Genomic DNA, 22,618 nt, shown 5'->3' with positions numbered 1-22,618 from the left:
TCATGCTAGTGCCCTGTTTATCTTACTCGTCGTTGACTTAGCAGGTTTCTTAATGCTTCTGTGCCTCAGTTTCTCCATCTATGAAATGGAGACAATAGTACTTCACAGGGTTGCTGTGAGGATACAATAAAGTAATGTACATGGAGAACCAATTGTGTCCCAAACTGCTCTCCTTGATGCCTCCTTTTGCCTCCATCCACCATTTAGTCTCAAAGCTTCTATCTCTTGAATTCACTTTCTTATTTCTATTCCCACTGCCACTGATGTGTTTTGGTTCTGTGCCATCTTTTCCCTAGCTATTTTATTACGTCTTTTGGCCCCAAGTTACTCTACTTGCTAATCTTTTCTCCATTTTAAGAACCTAGTTTCAGGAACCCAGTTCCATTCAGTTGATTGATACCATTGATTTCTCCATTTTAAGATCCTAGTTTGAAGAACCTAGTTCCAAGGATTAAAAAGAGAAATACTTGTTCCTTGAAGTGTTTCAGTTAGATTTAAGTTAATCGAACTCTTAAAACTTGGGATTGCATTGAATCTGGGAGGATTTAACACATTTATAGTGTAAAGTCTCCTTATATAGAAAAATAGTCCCTCTCCCTCTCCCTCCCCCTCCCCCTCCCCCTCCCCCTCCCCCTCCCCCTCCCCCTCCCTCTCCCTCTCCCTCTGTTGCCAAAGCTGGACCGTACTGCCATGATCTCAGCTCGCTGCAACCTCCCTGGCTCAGGCTCCTGTGACTCTCCTGCCTCGGCCTGCCGAGTGCCTGGGATTGCAGGCGCGCACTGCCATGCCTGAATGGTTTTTGTATTTTTGGTGGAGACGGGGTTTCGCCGTGTTGACCGGGCAGGTCTCCAGCTCCTGGCCTGGAGTGATCTGCCTGCCTCGGCCTCCGGAGGTGCTGGGATTGCAGACGGAGTCTGGCTCACTCAATGCTCAATGGTGCTCAGGCTGGAGTGCACTGGCGTGATCTCGGCTCGCTACAACCTCCACCTACCAGCCTCCTGCCTTGGCCTCTTAAAGTGCTAAGATTACAGCCTCTGCCCTGCCGCCACCCCGTCTAGGAAGTGAGGAGCGTCTCTGCCTGGCCGCCCATCGTCTGGGATGTGAGGAGCCCCTCTGCCCAGCCGCCCCATCTGGGAAGTGAGGAGCGCCTCTGCCCAGCCGCCATCCCTTATAGGAAGTGAGGAACGTCTCTGCCCCGCCGCCCATTGTCTGGGATGTGAGGAGCGCCTCTGCCCGGCCGCCCCGTCTGGGAGGTGAGGAGCGCCTCTGCCCGGCTGCCACCCCATCTGGGAGGAAGTGAGGAGCACCTCTGCCCGGCTGCCCTGTCTGGGAGATGAGGAGCACCTCTGCCCGGCCGCCCCGTCTGGGAGGTGAGGAGCGCCTCTGCCTGGCCGCCACCCCATCTGGGAGGAAGTGAGGAGCGCCTCTGCCCGGCTGCCACATCTGGGAAGTGAGGAGCGCCTCTGCCCGGCCGCCACCCCATATGGGAAGTGAGGAGCGCCTCTGCCCAGCCACCCCGTCTGGGAGGTGAGGAGCGCCTCTGCCCGGCCGCCACCCCGTCTGGGAGGAAGTGAGGAGCACCTCTGCCCGGCTGCCCCGTCTGGGAGATGAGGAGCACCTCTGCCTGACCGCCCCGTCTGGGAGGTGAGGAGCGCCTCTGCCTGGTCGCCACCCCATCTGGGAGGAAATGAGGAGCGCCTCTGCCCGGCTGCCCCATCTGGGAAGTGAGGAGCGCCTCTGCCCGGCCGCCCCGTCTGGGAGGTGAGGAGTGCCTCTGCCCGGCTGCCACCCCGTCTGGGAGGAAGTGAGGAGCACCTCTGCCCGGCCGCCTCGTCTGGGAGATGAGGAGCGCCTCTGCCTGGCCGCCCCATCTGGGAGATGAGGAGCACCTCTGCCCGGCCGCCCCGTCTGGGAGGTGAGGAGCGCCTCTGCCTGGCCGCCACCCCGTCTGGGAGGAAGTGAGGAGCGCCTCTGCCCGGCTGCCCCGTCTGGGAAGTGAGGAGCGCCTCTGCTCGGCCGCCACCCCATATGGGAAGTGAGGAGCGCCTCTGCCCGGCCGCCCAGTCTGGGAGGTGAGGAGCGCCTCTTCCTGGCCGCCACCCCGTCTGGGAGGAAGTGAGGAGCGCCTCTGCCTGGCCACCCCGTCTGGGAGGTGAGGAGCGCCTCTGCCCGGCCGCCCAGTCTGGGAGGTGAGGAGTGCCTCTGCCCGGCCGCCACCCCGTCTGGGAGGAAGTGAGGAGCACCTCTGCCCGGCCGCCCCATCTGGGAGGTGAGGAGTGCCTCTGCCCAGCTGCCACCCCATCTGGGAGGAAGTGAGGAGCGCCTCTGCCCGGCTGCCCCGTCTGGGAAGTGAGGAGCGCCTCTGCCCGGCCACCCCGTCTGGGAGGTGAGGAGTGCCTCTGCCTGGCCACCACCCCGTCTGGGAGGAAGTGAGGAGAGCCTCTGCCCGGCTACCCCATCTGGGAGGTGAGGAGCGCCTCTGCCCAGCCGCCACACCGTCTGGGAAGTGAGGAGCACCTCTGCCCGGCCACCCCGTCCAGGAGGTGAGGAGCGCCTCTGCCCGGCCGCCCAGTCTGGGAAGTGAGGAGCGCCTCTGCCCGGCCGCCACCCCGTCTGGGAGGAAGTGAGGAGCGCCTCTGCCCGGCTACCCCATCTGGGAGGTGAGGAGCGCCTCTGCCCAGCCGCCACACTGTCTGGGAAGTGAGGAGCGCCTCTGCCCGGCCGCCCTGTCTGGGAGGTGAGGAGCGCCTCTGCCTGGCCGCCACCCCGTCCGGGAGGAAGTGAGGAGCGCCTCTGCCCGGCTGCCCCATCTGGGAAGTGAGGAGTGCCTCTGCCCGGCCACCACCCTATATGGGAAGTGAGGAGCGCCTCTGCCCGGCCACCCAGTCTGGGAAGTGAGGAGCGCCTCTGCCCGGCCGCCACCCCGTCTGGGAGGAAGTGAGGAGCGCCTCTGCCCGGCCGCCCCATCTGGGAAGTGAGGAGCGCCTCTGCCCGGCCGCCCCGTCTGGGAAGTGAGGAGCGCCTCTGCCCGGCCGCCGGGTCTGGGAAGTGAGGAGCGCCTCTGCCCGGCCGCCAGGTCTGGGAAGTGAGGAGCGTCTCTGCCCGGCCGCCCCCTCTGGGAAGTGAGGAGCGCCTCTGCCCGGCCGCCCCGTCTGGGAGGTGAGGAGCGCCTCTGCCCGGCCGCCCTGTCTGGGAGGTGAGGAGCACCTCTGCCCGGCCGCCCTGTCTGGGAAGTGCGGAGCGCCTCTGCCCGGCCGCCCCGTCTGGGAAGTGAGGAGCGCCTCTGCCCGGCGGCCCCGTCTGGGAAGTGAGGAGCGCCTCTGCCCGGCCGCCCTGTCTGGGAGGTGTACCCAACAGCTCTGAAGAGACAGCGACCATCAGGAGCGGGCCATGAGGACGATGGCGGTTTTGTTGAAAAGAAGGGGGAGAAGTGTGGGGAAAGGAAGGAGAGAGCAGATTGTTGCTGTGTCTGTGTAGAAAGAGGTGGGCATAGGAGACTCCATTTTGTTCTGACTAGGAGAAATTCTTCTGCCTTGGGATGCTGTTGATCTATGGCCTTGCCCCCAGCCCGGTGCTCTCTGAAACATGTGCTGTGTCAACTCAGGGTTAAATGGATTAAGGGCGGTGCAAGATGTGCTTTGTTAAACAGATGCTTGAAGGCAGCATGCTCTTTAAGAGGCATCACCACTCCCTAATCTCAAGTACCCAGGGGCACAAACACTGCAGAAGGCCACAGGGATCTCTGCCTAGGAAAACCAGAGACCTTTGTTCATGTGTTTGTCTCCTGACCTTCTCTCCACTATTATCCTATGACCCTCCCATATCCCCCTCTCCGAGAAACACCCAAGAATGATCAATAAATACTTCATAAAAAAAAAAAAGAAAAATAGTTATCTTTCACTAGGCTACTATTAGTTTATGATCTAATAAAAAAAGTAAGAATAATAATCATGTAATTTATGATTCAAGCTCGTTTTTCCATTCAACAAATATTGAGCATTCACTATATCTAAAGCTTAGTGCAAGATAGGAAGCAGTTACATTAGATAATGTGAGAGACTGGCTATGAGAATTATAGGCAGTTCAGAGGGAGCGAGCTCAATTGGCAGTTGGGCATTGAAAGATGAGAGATCTGGTTAGGTGGAGGGACAACAGGAGGGGATGAGTGAAGGTTAGGGTGAGGAAGCTGGGCTACCAGGAGTGTTTGGGGAGACCCATGTGATGGGAAGAAATGCCATGCCTTGAAGACAGATTTTGTTTCCTAGAAAATAGTCGTATTTTGAAGGCTCTTGCTAATTAGATACTGGAAATCTATTTTTTTAATTAATTAATTAATTTATTTATTTATTTTCTGAGACGGAGTCTCGCGCTGTCGCCCAGGCTGGAGTGCAGTGGCGCGATCTCGGCTCACTGCAAGCTCCGCCTCCCGGGTTCACGCCATTCTCCTGCCGCAGCCTCCCGAGTAGCTGGGACTAAAGGTGCCCACCAGCGTGCCCAGCTATGGAAATCTATTTATGTATTTAGTTTGTTTTTTTCAAAGATGATTTATTAGTAAACTTTCAAACAGCTTTGAGACATAATTGACGTATAATAAACTGCATCTATTCAAAGTGTGCAGTTTGAGAAGTTTTGACATATTTATATGCCTGTGAAACTATTGTCTCAAAACAAGGAACCACCATCTTCCAAAATTTTCTTGTGCCTTTTTGTCATTCCTCCTTCCTGCTCCTCCTATCCATCTCCAGGCAAGCACTGATATGCCTTCTGCCATTATAGGTTGTTTGTATTTTCCAGTATTTTATGTAGATATGCTCTTTTTTTTAGATGGTATGCCTTCTTTCACTCAGCATAATGATTCTGAGATTCATCCATGTTTCATATATCCATAGTTTGTTTTTATTCCTTAGTTATACTTTATCATACTTTATCCACTCACCTGTTGATGGACACTTGGTTTGTTCCGAGTTTTTGGATATTACAAATCAAACTGCTATGAACATTTACATATAAGTCCTTCTGTAGACAACGTGTTTTTATTTTTCTTGGGTAAATATTTTGGAGTGGAAAGTCTGGGATATATAATTGGGATGTATTTAACATTTTAAGAAACTGTCAAAAAGCAGTTGTATCATTTTATATTCCTGCCAGCAATGAATGAGAGTTCCAGTTGATCTACATCTTCACATTTAATATGTTCGGTTTTATTAATTTACAACATTTTAGTGAGTTTTTAGTTGTATCTCATGGTATATAATCTTGGTTTACATTTCTGTAATAACTAATGATATTAAGTATCTTATGATACAGGTATTTACCATATATATATTCTTTTGGTGAAATGCCAATCCAACTCTTTTGTCCATATACTTTTTATTATTTTATTTTATTTTTTATAATATGTTTGCAGCCCAGCCTGGGAAGCTGCAGAGCATGACTGTTCCAGGAAGAGCTATCTACATTTTAAATTGAAGTTTCTTTTTATTGAAGTATAACGGTTCTTTTTATGTTCTATCTAGAACTCTTTGTTGGATATTTGAAAATAGTTCCAGCATAATATATCTTTTTCCATCCTTAAAAAAATATATTCTAGTTTTTAGAATGGTTTTAGATTTATAGAAAAATTGAGAAGATAGTACAGATAGTTCCCATATATCCCTCACCCAGTTTCCCCTTTATTAGTATCTTACATTAGTATGATACATTTGTTACAATTAATGAGCCAGTATTGATACATTATTACTAATGAGAATCAGATAACCTTAGTTTTTACCTAATGTCCTTTTTTTGGTTCCAGGATCTCACCTAGGATACCCTGTTACATGTAGTTGTTATGTTTCCATAGGTTCCTCTCCACTCTGACAGTTTCTCAGACTTCCCTTGTTTTTGATAACTTTGGCAGCTTTGAGACATACTGGTCAGGTATTTGGTAGAATGTCCCTTGTTATGGGTTGAATTGTGTCTCCCCAAAATTCATACATGGAAGTTTTAACCCTTATACCTTGGAATGTGACTATATTTGGCAATACGGATAAAAAGATACTTAAGGTTAAATGAGGTCATTAGGGTAAGTCCTGTTGCAATATGACTGGTATCCTTATAAAAGGAGATTGGGACACACACACAGAGTGAAAACTATGTGGAGATACAAAGGGAAGATGACCATCTATAAGCTGAAAGGAGAGGTCTCAGAAGTCAACCCTGCCAGTATCTTGATGTAAGTCTTTGTTCTGTTGCTTGTTTTGACTGTGTTTTTTCTTGCATTTTCACATGGCTTGCACTTTCTTTTTTGTTGAAAGCCAGACATGATGTATTGAATAATGAGATCTTGGGCAAACAAGTTTTAATATGAGGTTTTATGTAATGTTTGCTGAATCTGTAAGTGCCAGAGACTTCAATTTCTTCTAGTGTTCTTGTTTTTGTCTCTCCTGTTGTCTTTGGAATTTTCCAAGAACTCCTTAAATAGAGTCCTCACCTTGCAGCTCTTTCAACTATAGTCTACTCTTATTTTACTAGAACTCTGTTGATAAGGTGGCAAGGTGTGGAAATAAGAAGCATTCTATAATCTTATAATAAGTCTCGGTTTTTTTGTAAGCCTGTGTCTCTGGGCTGTGGCCTCAAAAGTGTTTCTTAGCTTTTCCCACTCCCCTGCAGGGAGAGAAGGCTAAGGGGGATGTTGTTTAGTAATTTTTTTTTCCCTGATCAGATAAGCCTCTTGTAGTTTTCATCCCTCAGTTTATATGTCTCCAGCAACTTCTGCTTTGGGTCAGCTGATCTGGGCTGTGATTGTCCATATTTGCCTCTATCAATTTTGGGGTGATGGTTTGCCCTGCAACCTCAGTTCTTTGATGGGTCAAAAAAAGGTCATTGATTTTCAGTTTGTTCTACTTTTTTCTTGTTGTAAAGACAGGAGTGATGACATCTAGTTTCTTTATATGTCACAGCTAAAACTGCTCCATTCTTTTACGTATCCACATCACTATATTAAAATGAGTTTCTTGTAAAGAACATCTACTTGGATCTTATTTTTTATACAATCTGATAATCTCTGTTTTTTAATTAGTGTGTTAAACGATTTGCATTTTATAATTACTGATATAGCTGGGTTCTACCATTTTATTGTTTGTTATCTTTTTCTCCTTCCCTCTTTCCTGTCTTCTTTTGGAGTTCTGAAATTTTTTAGTATTCCATTTAAGTTTATCTATTGGCTTTTTGACTAAATCTCTTTGTATCATTTAAATAAAAACTTGTTGTTCTAAGAATTACAATATACATTTCTAACCTTTTGTGGTATAATAAGAATTAACATCTTATCACTTCAGGTAAAATATAGAGACATTTGAACCTTATAGCTTCCTTTATTTTTCACCATTTATGTTATAATTTTCACATGTATTAATCTATATACATTGAAAACACCACCAGACAATGTTATAGTTTCTACTTTTGACAGTCATGCATATTTTAAAAAAACTTACGAGGGGAAAGTTATCTATTATGCATTTTTATCATAAAGGTAACCTGATTTAAATCGCACAACCTGAAATTCATTGTTTCCTTTCTTTCTCTTTCCCCTTTCTGCTTTCTAAGATTTGTGGAAACACTGAGCTCACCCTGTCATTACTCAGATCTTTACTATTTTTGTTTCCTATTTTATACAACATTCAAGCTAAATAGCCTCTCTCTTATGACACTATTGATGGGAATGTAAATTGGTGTAGTCTCTTTTGAGGACAATTTAACTCTGCTTATCCTATTTGTAAAATGCATAGTCCTTTTGATCCAGCAATTCTAATTCTATGAATTTATCTTACAGGTATGCTATGGTCTGAATGATTGTGTCTCCTCAAAATTCATGTGGTAAAATCTGAATCCCCAAAGTGATGGTAGTAGCAGGTGGGGCCTTTGGGAGGTGATTATGTAATGAGAATGGAGCCCTCATGAATGGAATTAATGTCCTTATGGAAAGAACTCATAACAGAACTCTTGCCGCACCATATGAAGACACAGCAAGAAAGTGTCATCTATAAGCCAGGCAATGGGCCCTCACTAGACACTGAATTTGATGGCAGTTTTATCCAAGACTTCTCAATCTCCAGATATGTAAGAAATAAATTTCTGTTGCTTATAAGCTACTCAGTCTATGGTATTTTGTTGTAGTAGCCCAAAAGGACTAAGAGAAGGTATTGTCATATGTGCCCAAGATTTATGTACAAAAATATTCATTATAACATTGCTTATAATAGTAGAGGGCTGGAAACTCATTTAAATATCCATCAATCAGGAACTGGTTAAATAAATCATATTATAGCCATACAGTGAAAGACTCTGCTGCCATAAAAAATAAAGAGAACCATGTGCACAGATATGGAACCATCTCCAGACATATTGTTAAGCATAAGAAAGTAGGGGCTATAGAATGTTGTGTATAGTATTCTCTCATACATATGCTAATAGATGCATAGAATATTTATGAAACATTTTATAAGAAATGTGTTACTGCATCTGAAAAGGAAGGGATTAGGGAATTGGGAGCATCAGTGGCATAAGGTATAAGGAAGACTTACTTTTTAACATATTCCCTTTTGTATTGTCTAATTTTTTAAAAAACCATATGCAAGTATTTTTTCAGTTTGAAATAATAAACAAGACTCTCAATTCTGGCCATAGTCAAGTAACAGAGATTAAATTTACCCTCTTGCCCCAATCATCTAAAAAACAAGCACAAGTATATGAAAATGACAGTTATCACATACAGAACAGAAAGCACAGGAGAGTGATCTGCCAGAGAAGGTAAACAAACAAAAAGAACCTATGATCTACCCCAGCTTACTGCCTGGAGAGTCTCCGACCAAAGCTCAAGAAGAAGGAACCCAAGTGGAGCTCAAAGTTCTCTCTGACTTGAAGAGGCAGAGTTGATAATTTGGGAGGAGAGGATAAAACACGACTAGAATTTTTAAGGCAGTATGCCTGAGGGAAGACAGCTTCCCAGGAGAGCTCAAGAGATTCCCAGAGTTCTGGAGACTTCAGCTAAGTATTGCTTACAGCATGAATGTGAAAAAAATGAGGCTGGGGAAAGAACTACCAGAAGAAAAACAGGTGGAACAATCCCTAGAGTTCACCCAGAGATGAAAATAATTCATGTTGCCCCAAGCCAGGGTGGAAAAACCTTGCAATACACAGGGCTTTTGGCAGAGTAGTTAGAAGTGTTAGCCTTGGTAGTAGAGAAAAAATTAGGCCTGGGATAAATACTTCTCTTGCCCTGCCAAACATAGCTTAAGAGGATCAAACCGTTACCAAGTTACTTAAAACTCTAGACTATTTAAAGGAATTTAAAGATACCTACAACCCAGAATGGTAAAATTCACAATGTCTGGCATCCAATAAAAATTTTCAGGCATATGCAAAGGAGAAGGAAAACATAATTTATAATGAGGATAAAAATTAATCTATGCAGACCTAGAAATGATGAAGATAATAGAATTAGTAGACAAGGATATCGAAGTAATCATTATAAATATATTCCAGTATGTTCAAGAATATAGAAGAAAAGTATTCATGTCAAGGAGAGACACAGAAAATATATGAAGACTCATAGTGAAATTTTAGAGATGAGAGATACATTGGACAGGATTAAAACAGATTAGACACTGTAGAAGAAAAGATTACTGAACCTGAAGACATAGCAATAGAAAATATCTAAAGCAAAACACAGAAAAAACACTGACCGAAAAAAAAAAATGAACAGAGCATCAGTGAACTGTGGGACAACTTTAAGTAGCCTAATACATGTGTATTTTGAGTCCTCAAAGTAGGGGTGTGTGTGTGTGGTTGAGTATGATATTGGAAAACTAATGACTAAAAAAGTTTTTCAAATTTGATGAAAAACTTACAGACTGAAAAAACTAAATAAACCTCACATACAAGAAACCTGAGGAAAACTACACGATGGCACATCTTTTTTTTTTTTTTTTTTTTGAGTGGTAGTATTTACTTTATTTTTATTTTTTTATTATTATTATTATTATTATTATACTTTAGGTTTTATGGTACATGTGCGCAACGTGCAGGTAAGTTACATATGTATACATGTGCCATGCTGCTGTGCTGCACCCACCAACTCGTCATCTAGCATTAGGTATATCTCCCAATACTATCCCTTCCCCCTCCCCCCACCCCACAACAGTCCCCGAAGTGTGATGTTCCCCTTCCTGTGTCCATGTGTTCTCACTGTTCAATTCCCACCTATGAGTGAGAATATGCGGTGTTTGGTTTTTTGTTCTTGCGATAGTTTACTGAGAATGATGATTTCCAATTTCATCCATGTCCCTACAAAGGACATGAACTCATCATTTTTTATGGCTGCATAGTATTCCATGGTGTATATGTGCCACATTTTCTTAATCCAGTCTATCATTGTTGGACATTTGGGTTGGTTCCAAGTCTTTGCTATTGTGAATAATGCTGCAATAAACATACGTGTGCATGTGTCTTTACAGCAGCATGATTTATAGTCCTTTGGGTATATACCCAGTAATGGGATGGCTGGGTCAAATGGAATTTCTAGTTCTAGATCCCTGAGGAATCACCACACTGACTTCCACAAGGGTTGAACTAGTTTACAGTCCCACCAACAGTGTAAAAGTGTTCCTATTTCTCCACATCCTCTCCAGCACCTGTTGTTTCCTGACTTTTTAATGATTGCACAATGGCACATCTTAAGTTTCTTGAAACTACTGATTAAAAGAAATACCTTACAATTAGCCAGAAAAAAAAAAAAGGCACATAATGGATAGAACAAGTATGAGAGCAGACTTCCTGTTGGAAATAATGCAAGCAGAAGACAGTGGATCATCTTTAAAGTACTAAAAGAAAAACTGTCAACCATTTTGACAATAGAATTTTATACATGGCAAAAATTAATATCAAAAATGAAAGCGAAATAAAGACTTTTTCAGACATATAAACTGTGAAAGAATGTATTAATAGCAAACTTGCTGCAGAAAGTGTTAAAGGAAGTACTTCAGGTGAAGACAAATGATACCAAATGGAAATCTGGATCTATTTAAAGGACTGAAGAATACCAGAAATGGAAAATATATGGGTACATATCAGATACATTTTTCTTATTTTTTAAATATCTTAAAATATAAGTGACCATTTTAAACAAAAATAATGCCATTAGGTTGTGAGGTTTATAACATATGTAAAAGTAAAATGTATAAAAACAGTACAAAGGTTGAGAAGGGGAAATATAACTGTATTGTTGTAATGTTATACAACGTGTGAAGTGGCATATTACTACTTGAGTGTATATTATTATTAATTGAGGGCATATTATTACTATGATAGAGTCATCACTAAAAAAGGCATTCAGCAACAAAATAACTAAAGCCATCACTAAAATCACAAAAGCTATCATAAAATAAAAGAAGGTGTAGCTAATGATTCAACAAAGAAAATAAAATGGAATAATAAAAAATAAAGAGGGAGAAAACAATGAAATAAGAACTGAGGTGACAAATAATAAACCAGGAACAAAATGGTAGATTTAAACTCACACATATCTGTAATCATATTAAATGGAAATGATCTAAGCATTAATTAAAAGGCAGAGATTGTCAGACAGGATAAAAAGGCAAAACTCAATGGTATCCTGCTTAAAATAAACCACATTTAAATATAATAATACCAATTTGCTAAAAGTAAAAAGATTAAAAATATATTATGCTACTACTAATCAAACAAAGTTGGAGTGACAACATTAATATTGGACAAAGTAGATTCAGAGCAAAGACTACTACTAGGAGTAACGAGGATCATTTCATCATGACACACTGGTCAGAGAACATAAACATTAATATTGGACAAAGTAGATTCAGAGCAAAGACTACTACTAGGAGTAACGAGGATCATTTCATCATGACACACTGGTCAGAGAACATAAACATTAATATTGGACAAAGTAGATTCAGAGCAAAGACTACTACTAGGAGTAACGAGGATCATTTCATCATGACACACTGGTCAGAGAACATAAACATTAATATTGGACAAAGTAGATTCAGAGCAAAGACTACTACTAGGAGTAACGAGGATCATTTCATCATGACACACTGGTCAGAGAACATAAACATTAATATTGGACAAAGTAGATTCAGAGCAAAGACTACTACTAGGAGTAACGAGGATCATTTCATCATGACACACTGGTCAGAGAACATAAACATTAATATTGGACAAAGTAGATTCAGAGCAAAGACTACTACTAGGAGTAACGAGGATCATTTCATCATGACACACTGGTCAGAGAACATAAACATTAATATTGGACAAAGTAGATTCAGAGCAAAGACTACTACTAGGAGTAACGAGGATCATTTCATCATGACACACTGGTCAGAGAACATAAACATTAATATTGGACAAAGTAGATTCAGAGCAAAGACTACTACTAGGAGTAACGAGGATCATTTCATCATGACACACTGGTCAGAGAACATAAACATTAATATTGGACAAAGTAGATTCAGAGCAAAGACTACTACTAGGAGTAACGAGGATCATTTCATCATGACACACAGGTCAGAGAACATAAACATTAATATTGGACAAAGTAGATTCAGAGCAAAGACTACTACTAGGAGTAACGAGGATCATTTCATCATGACACACTGGTCAGAGAACATAAACATTAATATTGGACAAAGTAGATTCAGAGCAAAGACTACTACTAGGAGTAACGAGGATCATTTCATCATGACACACTGGTCAGAGAACATAAACATTAATATTGGACAAAGTAGATTCAGAGCAAAGACTACTACTAGGAGTAACGAGGATCATTTCATCATGACACACTGGTCAGAGAACATAAACATTAATATTGGACAAAGTAGATTCAGAGCAAAGACTACTACTAGGAGTAACGAGGATCATTTCATCATGACACACAGGTCAGAGAACATAAACATTAATATTGGACAAAGTAGATTCAGAGCAAAGACTACTACTAGGAGTAACGAGGATCATTTCATCATGACACACTGGTCAGAGAACATAAACATTAATATTGGACAAAGTAGATTCAGAGCAAAGACTACTACTAGGAGTAACGAGGATCATTTCATCATGACACACAGGTCAGAGAACATAAACATTAATATTGGACAAAGTAGATTCAGAGCAAAGACTACTACTAGGAGTAACGAGGATCATTTCATCATGACACACTGGTCAGAGAACATAAACATTAATATTGGACAAAGTAGATTCAGAGCAAAGACTACTACTAGGAGTAACGAGGATCATTTCATCATGACACACTGGTCAGAGAACATAAACATTAATATTGGACAAAGTAGATTCAGAGCAAAGACTACTACTAGGAGTAACGAGGATCATTTCATCATGACACACTGGTCAGAGAACATAAACATTAATATTGGACAAAGTAGATTCAGAGCAAAGACTACTACTAGGAGTAACGAGGATCATTTCATCATGACACACTGGTCAGAGAACATAAACATTAATATTGGACAAAGTAGATTCAGAGCAAAGACTACTACTAGGAGTAACGAGGATCATTTCATCATGACACACTGGTCAGAGAACATAAACATTAATATTGGACAAAGTAGATTCAGAGCAAAGACTACTACTAGGAGTAACGAGGATCATTTCATCATGACACACTGGTCAGAGAACATAAACATTAATATTGGACAAAGTAGATTCAGAGCAAAGACTACTACTAGGAGTAACGAGGATCATTTCATCATGACACACTGGTCAGAGAACATAAACATTAATATTGGACAAAGTAGATTCAGAGCAAAGACTACTACTAGGAGTAACGAGGATCATTTCATCATGACACACTGGTCAGAGAACATAAACATTTTAAATGTCTATGCACCTAACAACAGAGCTTCAAAATGCATGAAGCAAAATACACGACAGAACTTTAAGGACAAATAGACAAGTTCACAGTTACAGTCAGAGATATCAATACCCCTCCATCAGAACATTTCTAACTTCCCTTTAAACTTCTTTAACCAATAGGTAATTTATAAATGTGTTGTTTAATTTCTGAATATTGGGGGACTTAAATTCCAAATATTGCCAGGTGTGGTGGCTCACACCTGTAATCCCAGCACTTTGGGAGGCCGAGGTGGGTGGATCACCTGAGGTCAGGAGTTCGAGACCAGCCTGGCCAACATGGCAAAACCCTGTCTCTACTAAAAAAATACAAAAATTAGCCAGGTGTGCTGGCGTGCACCTGTAATCCCAGCTACTGGGGAGGCTAAGACATGAGAATTGCTTGGACCCAGGAGGCAGAGGTTGCATTGAGCCGAGATCATGCCACAGCACTCCAGCCTGGGTGACAGAGCAAGACTCTGTCTCAAAAAAAAAAAAAAAAAAAAAAAAAAAATCCAAATATTTGGGATTTTTCCAGATATTTTTCTGTGATTGAGTTCTTGTTTAATTCTGTTTTATGCTCAGAGAACATATTTTGTATGATTTCAATTTTTTTAAAGTTGCTAAAATCTGTTTTATGGCCAAGAATATGGTCTATCATGGTTAATGTTTCATATGAACTTGAAAAAGACATGTATTCTGCTGTTGTTGGGAGGAGTGCTCTAGCAATGTCAATGAGATCAAGTCAATAGCATTGTTTAGGAATTCTATATCCTTGATGAATTTCTTTCTACTTGTTCATTCTATTAATTACTGAAAAAGTAGTGTTGAAGTCTCCATCAGTAGAGTATAGGCAGTGAGTTGAAATGGAAAGACAATGGTTTAATAACTTGATACAGTTCATATCTTTGGCCACTGAGCATTTATAACCACTTTTCTACATGTTTATACTTCCATACAGCAATAAAAACTTCTTTATGCTAACACTTAACAAAAGGTAACTAATTTTTGTGTGACCAAAATATTCCTTACACTCTCCCCAAAATGAAAAAACAAAAAGTTCCAAAAGTCATTGAGTCCATCCCTGTGAGACAATCATGGTGGATATCTCTAGACTCTGTTAATGACCTTTCAAATTCAGTCACAGTGCCACCTGAATATTTTGTTACCTAACAGTGAATCACAATGTTAACCACCACCATCAATTCTTATATTCAATAATAAAGGAAAAGAGGAGAGTAGAGAGAATTATAAATAAATGTACTAGTAGTTGTATATACAAATAATATTAACATATAATAATTTTGTAGCATATACTAATATACATATTACTATATGAATACATACACACATATACATATTCATGCACACACTAAATACATAGGACAAGCAAGGAAGGAAATATGAATACCTGTTAAGAGTCCCATGTCTATAAATGGTCACAAGGAGGCTGTTGAACTTTCTTCTACCACTACTATTTAATGTTTCCTTTGTTTCGATCAGAATTTCAGCTAATCAGAGTTATGTATCTGATGAATTAATTCAAGCCTTCATTATTGAAGAATCTGCATCTTTAGCGGCCCTGCTTAAAAAAATTTTTTTTTTGTAATTTTTTTTTTTTTTTAGACAGAGTACTGCTCTGTTGCCCAGGCTGGAGTGCAGTGGTGCAATCTTGGCTCACTGCAACCTCTGCCTCCTGGATTCAAGCGATTCTTCTGCCTCAGACTCCTGAGTAGCTGGGATTACAGGGGCAGACCACCACGCCTAGCTAATTTTTGTATTTTTAGTAGAGACGGGGTTTCATCATGTTGGCCGGGATGGTCTCGAACCCCTGACTTCAAGTGATCTGCCCACCTTGGCCTCTCAAAGTGCTGGGATTATAGGTGTGAGCCATGGCACCCGGCCTTTTTTTTTTTTTGTAAATTCTTATTAATTTTTATTCTTGGATATGGGAGCATTAAGAAGTACCTTAGAGAATGAATCTTCTGGGTGCCAAACATAATCGTCACCACCATTGTGCAGCAGCAACCTTATTTCCCTTTAGTAGTTAGGATAAATCATGCCAGCCAGCCAGAAGAGTAACCCTTTGCCTATTGGGTCAGGGGCACAAGGAACCCAGAATGGTCAGGTACCCTTTAAACTTCCAATTCAGTGGAGCTTTTGTTGTGTCTTCTTATGGAAGAATTTCTCTTTTAAGAACCAAGACCGGCTGGGCAAAGTGGCTCATGCCTGTAATCCCAGCACTTTGGGAGGCTGAGGTGGGCAGATCACCTGAGGTCAGGAGTTCAAGACCAGCCCGGCCAACATGGTGAAACCCCATCTCTACTGAAAATACAAAAAATTAGCCAGGTGTGGTGGCATGCGCCTGTAATCCCAGCTACTTGGGAGGCCGAGGCATGAGAATCGCTTGAATCCAGGAGGTGGAGGTTGCAGTGAGCTGAGATGGCGCCACTGCACTCCAGTCTTGGCGACAGAGAGAGACCCTGTCTCAATCAAACCAAACCAAACCAAACCAAAACAAAACACCAAGACCTCCAAACCCACCAAGCTCAAAGTTGCAGGGATGGGTAGAAAAAAATTATATAATTGGGTTCATAGGTGCAATAGTAAGAGAAGCTACTCCCATTTCCACCTCTTGATTCCTGGACCTTGATATTCTGCTTATATTCCTTTATACTGGTTGTTAACTTAAAGCCTAACTGCATCCTGTCTTAATCCATTCAGAGTGTTGTCTCCCAACCGTTGCTATAATTGAGTTTTCAGCAGGCCATCTAGCCAGCTGCATGCTTTCTGGGCGATGGTGTGTATGGATCTATGGCATGAGTCCATTGCTGCACTTCTTACTGTTACTAGAACCAGAAACTAAGGACTTCTATATGAATGGCAGCACCAGCAGTAGAGATTGTGTAGCTTGATAAGATAAGAGAAACTTCATAGTTTTTAATCCTGAAGTTTATATCTGTGTCAGACCCTGAGTTTTACTTCCATACTTTTCAGTAAGATATGAAAAATATTGACCAAATCCTACTGTAACTAAATTTAAAATTATTTAGTTCATTAGAATTTCTTGAATGGACTCGTAGATCGATGGGATTTATTACCATACAATTTTAATTACCCTGGAATTGTTATAGCAGGGATTCAACCTTTAATGCCATTTAAGGATTAATCAATAGCAAAGTTTCTGAGTCTTTGTGGATCTAAAGCTCTTATCAGTAAAGATAATGCCAGTAAAGATAAAATAAAACGCCCCTTGATAAAACCATGACAGACTAAGGTTTCCGTAGGGGTGCCTTGTAAATGGAAATAAAACTTGTGGTATGTGAAGAAATTAGTATAGATTTGAATCACAGAATGAGAAAGGAGGTCATGGATTCTCCTTTTAATTTGAAATAAATTACCAGCAAGACCGAAACCTGTCAGAGTCAGAAGTCAACATAAAGATGTCAGAGCTGATAAGGGTACTTTGAATTTTAAAATTACCTTTTTGAATGCAGTTCAGAATATTCAGAATGTGGTGGAGAATAATTGCTCCATTTATTTCTATTTACTATTAAAATTTAGCACCATCCCAGAACCAAGAAGGCAAAGTTGTTTTCTACCTAGATATCTAAATACATTTTCTCCATTTCCATTTCTTTAAACATGGTCATGATACTGTTTTGTAACATAATTATAAACATACTTTGCAAATACTCTATCTATGGCTCATAGGATTTATAAGAAAGAAGAAATAACCTATGTTTTGAAAGTGTTATCTTCTTAAAGAATAAATCTTTGCTCTGAAAATCTACATATGTATATCCAGTGTGTCCAGATCTCTGGGGATGGAGGGAAAGTGTTTATTTAAGAAGACAAAAAAAAAAAAAAAAAAAAAAAAGAAAAGCATATTTTCCCATGAAAGTTGAAAACAAAAACAAAAGAAACATAAGGAAATATTGTCATGTAGAGAAGACAAAGCAAGAAAGATGGGATCCACCTTCCTTGAAAGCACTAACAGAATAGACAAAAGCAGAGCCGCTCTGGCTAACTGAGGTTGGGAAATTGAGGGTGGGAGTGGGGAAGGCAAGTCCAGATAAACAATCCCTCCTCCAACTCACTCCTAGCCAAGCTGTTCCAGAAGAGGACTCTGTGGAGCTTGAGTTTGAAATAACTGTCTCAAGGAAAGAAAAATTAGAAGATGTTTCTCTTTTCAAAATTTTAAGTTCTAAATGTGTAGCTGAACTGATAGCAATGGCTACATGTCCAGTCTTTTTTGGAGCAACTGTTGTGCTCTTGTTATCTCTTCCTCTGGTGGTTCATACTTATTCCTGCATGACTTTACTCACTTTGTACCTTCTGCTCCCCAAATCCTACCTATCCTTTACGATTCCTCTCAGGCTACGTGCTGTGGCCCATGCCGGTTATCTCAGCACTTTGGAAGGCTGAGGCAGGCAAATCACTTGAGGTCAGGAGTTAGAGACCAGCCTGGCCAATATGGTGAAACCCTATCTCTACCAAAAACATAAAAAATTAGCCGGGTGTGGTGGCGGGTGCCTGTAATCCCAGCTACTCAGGAGCCTGAGGCAGGAGAATCGCTTGAACCCAGGAGGCGGAGGTTGCAGTGAGCAGAGATTGCGCCACTGCACTCCAGCCTGGGTGACGGAACAGGATTCCATCTCAAAAAAAAAAAAAAAAAAAAAAAATCAGCTCAAATCCTATCTCTTCTATGAAGTCTTTCCTGATCTTTCCAGGTGAACGTAACCTCTTCCTCCTCTGAGGTCCAATCATTTCACTTCATTTATATTTATATCAATTAATTAAATATTTATTATTGAATGCACTAGCATGGTGCTAGGAGTTAGGGATATGGTGGTGAATGAGATAGGTATAGTCCCTGGCCTTTAGAGAACTGATTTAGTGGTAGGTAGTAGTGGTAGAGACAGCCAATAAAAAAGTAAGCAAATAAACGACCTAAGTACGGTTTATGATAACTGCCATGCAAGAAAGAAACTGGGTGATGTAATAAAGTATAGCTGGATCTCAGTGTGCACATGTGTATGGGGGTTGCATTGGCACGTGGTGTGGAAGGCCCGCCTGAGGGCTGGCATATGAGCTGAGAGCTACAGGAAGAAAAAGGGAATGGGAAGGCTGGGGAGGACCATACCCAGAATTATAATATGAAGTCCCAAAGTCTGAGGAACAGAGAACAGAAGGCAAGGAGCAGGTCAAATTGGGGTGTTGAGAAGCAGAAAAGCTAACGATGGAGAGAGCAGCAGGGACCAAGGAAAACAATCTTGAAACAACTCCTGGATGAGAGCCCAGATGCCCGGGGGGGTCCTCCTTGGAGGTACCTCAAAGTTGCACATTCTTCTAGGAGAAGAACCTGTCTGGATTAATCTTTGTATTCCCTGCAGAACCTAGCATGGGGTTTAGCACATGGGAGGTACTCAGCAATTATTGGTAGAACAAGAAATAAAGTCCCAACTAATTCCTCCATGAAGATTCTTTCACCAAATGTTCTTTCTTCTCTCTGAACCTCAGTGAATGTGTCTGCCCTGCCAATGTAACACATTGTGTTTTTATGTACATTGTATTACAGAGCCAGTGTTGGGCTTGGGAGCTATATTTTTTCCTGATGGTTGACTGGCCTGTCTTTAGGTCCTCATGGCCTGCAAGCTGAATGGCAGTCTTACTTGTCCTGCTGGCTTTCAAAAGCAAATAAATAAGCACCATGCATACAGCCAGTGTTACCAGGTGGTGTCCTGAGAAACCAGCTGTGGGGGCAGGAACGGGGAGGGGAGAAATCCTGATTTGTGGCATTTGTCCAATTCTATTGTGTAAATGCTCCCAGTGGCTTGCAAAATTCCTGACTACTCAACAATCAGCTCTCAAGACTCCAGCACACGCAACGGCCTCAAGGTTGGTGCCCAGGACCTTCAGCTGCCTATCAGAAGGATCTTCGCAGAGAACTGCACTTTGTTCTGAGTGCCACATACAAGAGACCTAGAGAATGTTTTGAAGGCTTGTAAGATGAACTGCAAAGATGATAAAATGATCAGTGGGTTGGTGCCCATGTAAGCAGGGAGAAGAAGCCTCTCTTCACTTGCTCTCATGGCCTCTGGTTGCTTTGCAGGAAACAGTGAAAATGATCTCCTATAGCCTGGAGCTGGATTCTCCCCTTTGCTCATTCTTGGGGAGTTGTAGGCAAGGCAGCTGCCCGAACATTCAAAGCACTCTTCTCTCTTTAGACTGCCTTGCATAGGACCAGACCAACTATGTGTTGGGGGCGTTAACTGAGTGCAACAAATCTCTACTTACTGTCAAGCCACTAAGTATTAGGCTGGTGCATAAGTCATTGTGGTTTTTGCCATTACTTTTAATGGTGAAAACCGCAGTTGCTTTTGCACCAATCTAATACTTAGGCTTTCTCTCACATTCTACAAAAGTTGCAGGAGCAGGTGTGATGGGTGCCGGAGTGATAGCATCCGCCTGATAGGAGTTGTCACAGTGTTAAATGAAAGTACTGTCCCTTTCTGATAATGCCTTGTGCTTATAATTCTCTGACATTTTGGGCAATGTTCTGCTAGAAAATCAGACCACGAATCCTTCTAGTGAATCAAAGATACTCTGAGAAATGCCAAAGGGATGGGGAAATGTGTGACAGTGAAAGGCTGGTGGTGACTTTCAGAGTAGATAAGGATAAAGTAAGGAGTTCTGGGCCAAATATTCCAAGCTATACATCAGCTTACATTTTTTCTAATTTAACACTCAGGAAGAAGGTTCTGGAATTCAGCCTATCCAGTGGAAGAAGAGAGAGTTGGGCCTTTGCATGAGTTTCCTATCAGTGCTGTAACAAATTACTGCAAACGTGGTTGCTTCAAACAACATGATATATTATCTTGCAGTTCTGGAGGTCAGAAATCTGAAATGGGTCTCATTAGGCTAAAGTCAAGATATTGGCAGGGCAGTTTTCTTTCCAGAGGCTCTAGGGGAAAACCTGTTGCTTTGTTTTTTTCCAACTTCTAGAGGAGGCCATCTCCATTCCTGGACTCTTGGGCCCCTTTCGCCATCTCCAAAGGCAGTGATATGGCATCCCTCTCTGTTTTCTGTCGGTTTGTGACTTCCTCTGCTTCTTCTGCTCCCCCTTGTACTTCTAAGGACCCTCAGGAATGTGTTGGACTCACCTGGATTATACAGGCTTGTGTTCCTACTTAAGGTCAACTGAGTAGCAATTTTAACTCCATCTTCAACTCGTAATTCTCCTTTAGGGCCTGGGGGTAATGATGTGGACATCTCTGAGAGGTTATTATACTAATGACCTCATGCTGGATTCCAACCTAGCATCTACAGAGCTTTGTGACCATGGTCAAGTCAATAACCTTTTTAAAAAGCTTCATTTGATAGTGGGGTAATAGTAGTATTCTCCTTGTGGATTTTTGGTGAAGATTAAATGTGCGAATGTGTGCCACGTGCTTGAAGAGTGCCTGGCACACAGCAAGCACTGAGTGTTAGCTATTTTTATTTTAGATGCAAAGATACTTGCTTATCTGGATCTGGATTAGAGACCCCTCTTGTGAACTCTCAAGACAGCTGCCCTTCTCTGACCATAGCACACCTCTAAATTATTAAGTCGGTGCAAAAGTGATTGTGGTTTTTGCCATTACTAAACCGCAATCACTTTTGCACCAATCTAATACAATGTCACCATCTGTGACAGAATTCCCTGAGGGTAGGAGAATTAGCTTATGGATCTTTGTAACTCCATCATGCTTTATACAGAAAAGGCTTTCCAAGAAATGGCTGAAGTATGTTACTACTAATAGTAAAAAAAAAAAACCCTAGTTTTTTCATAAGACAAAAGTTAATGGGTAAAATTTCCTCAGTTGTATAATTTTCTCCCACAACATGTTCTTCAGACTTCTAGGACCTCCTACCATTTGTCTTTTATAGAATACTTTCAAGATTAAACAAAATTATCATCAAATTAATTATTATTATTAAAAGTGTTAATTGGCTGGGCACAGTGGCTCACGCCTGTAATCCTAACACTTTGGGAGGCCAAGGCGGTGGATCACCTGAGGTCAGGGGTTCAAGATCAGCCTGGCCAACATGGTGAAGCCCGTCTCTACTGAAAATACAAAAATTAGATGGGAGTGGTGGAGCATGCCTGTAATCTCAGCTACCTGGGAGGCTGAGGCAGGAGAATCACTGGAACCCCAGAGGTGGAGGCTGCATTGAGTCAAGATCACGCTACTGCACTCCAGCCTGGGGGACAGAACGAGACTCTGTCTCAAAAAAAAAAGTTAATTAATGAAAAGTGTTTATTTTAGAAAATTAGTATTCATGAGAAAATTTAGAAGATAACTGATCAACTGTCACTGCCAACATTACTGGTCTGCTTCTTCACATCCATACTTTGGAGAGGAAGAGTAGTACTGAAGTAGTACTGTGCTATGACAGTGGACAATCCATTTTAATGAAAACCTCTCTACTCCCCTCCACACAGTGAAGTTGTGACTTTGGTGGGGTATGTCAGCGTATCCTTAGCTAGTAAGCATGAGCTATAATCAGATGAAGAGATATTATTAAATACACATGTAGGAGGAAAAAAACATAATCTAGATGTAGGATGTAGCGATATGATCATCCTTGAATGGAGATAAAGGAAGAGACATTTAAAAGCAATAGGTTCCTTTTATAGAGTCTGTAAACTGGA

The sequence above is a fragment of the Pongo abelii genome, chromosome 7 (assembly GCF_028885655.2).
Source record: "Pongo abelii isolate AG06213 chromosome 7, NHGRI_mPonAbe1-v2.0_pri, whole genome shotgun sequence".
Lineage (NCBI taxonomy): Eukaryota > Metazoa > Chordata > Mammalia > Primates > Hominidae > Pongo > Pongo abelii.
This window is presented reverse-complemented; position numbering follows the sequence as displayed.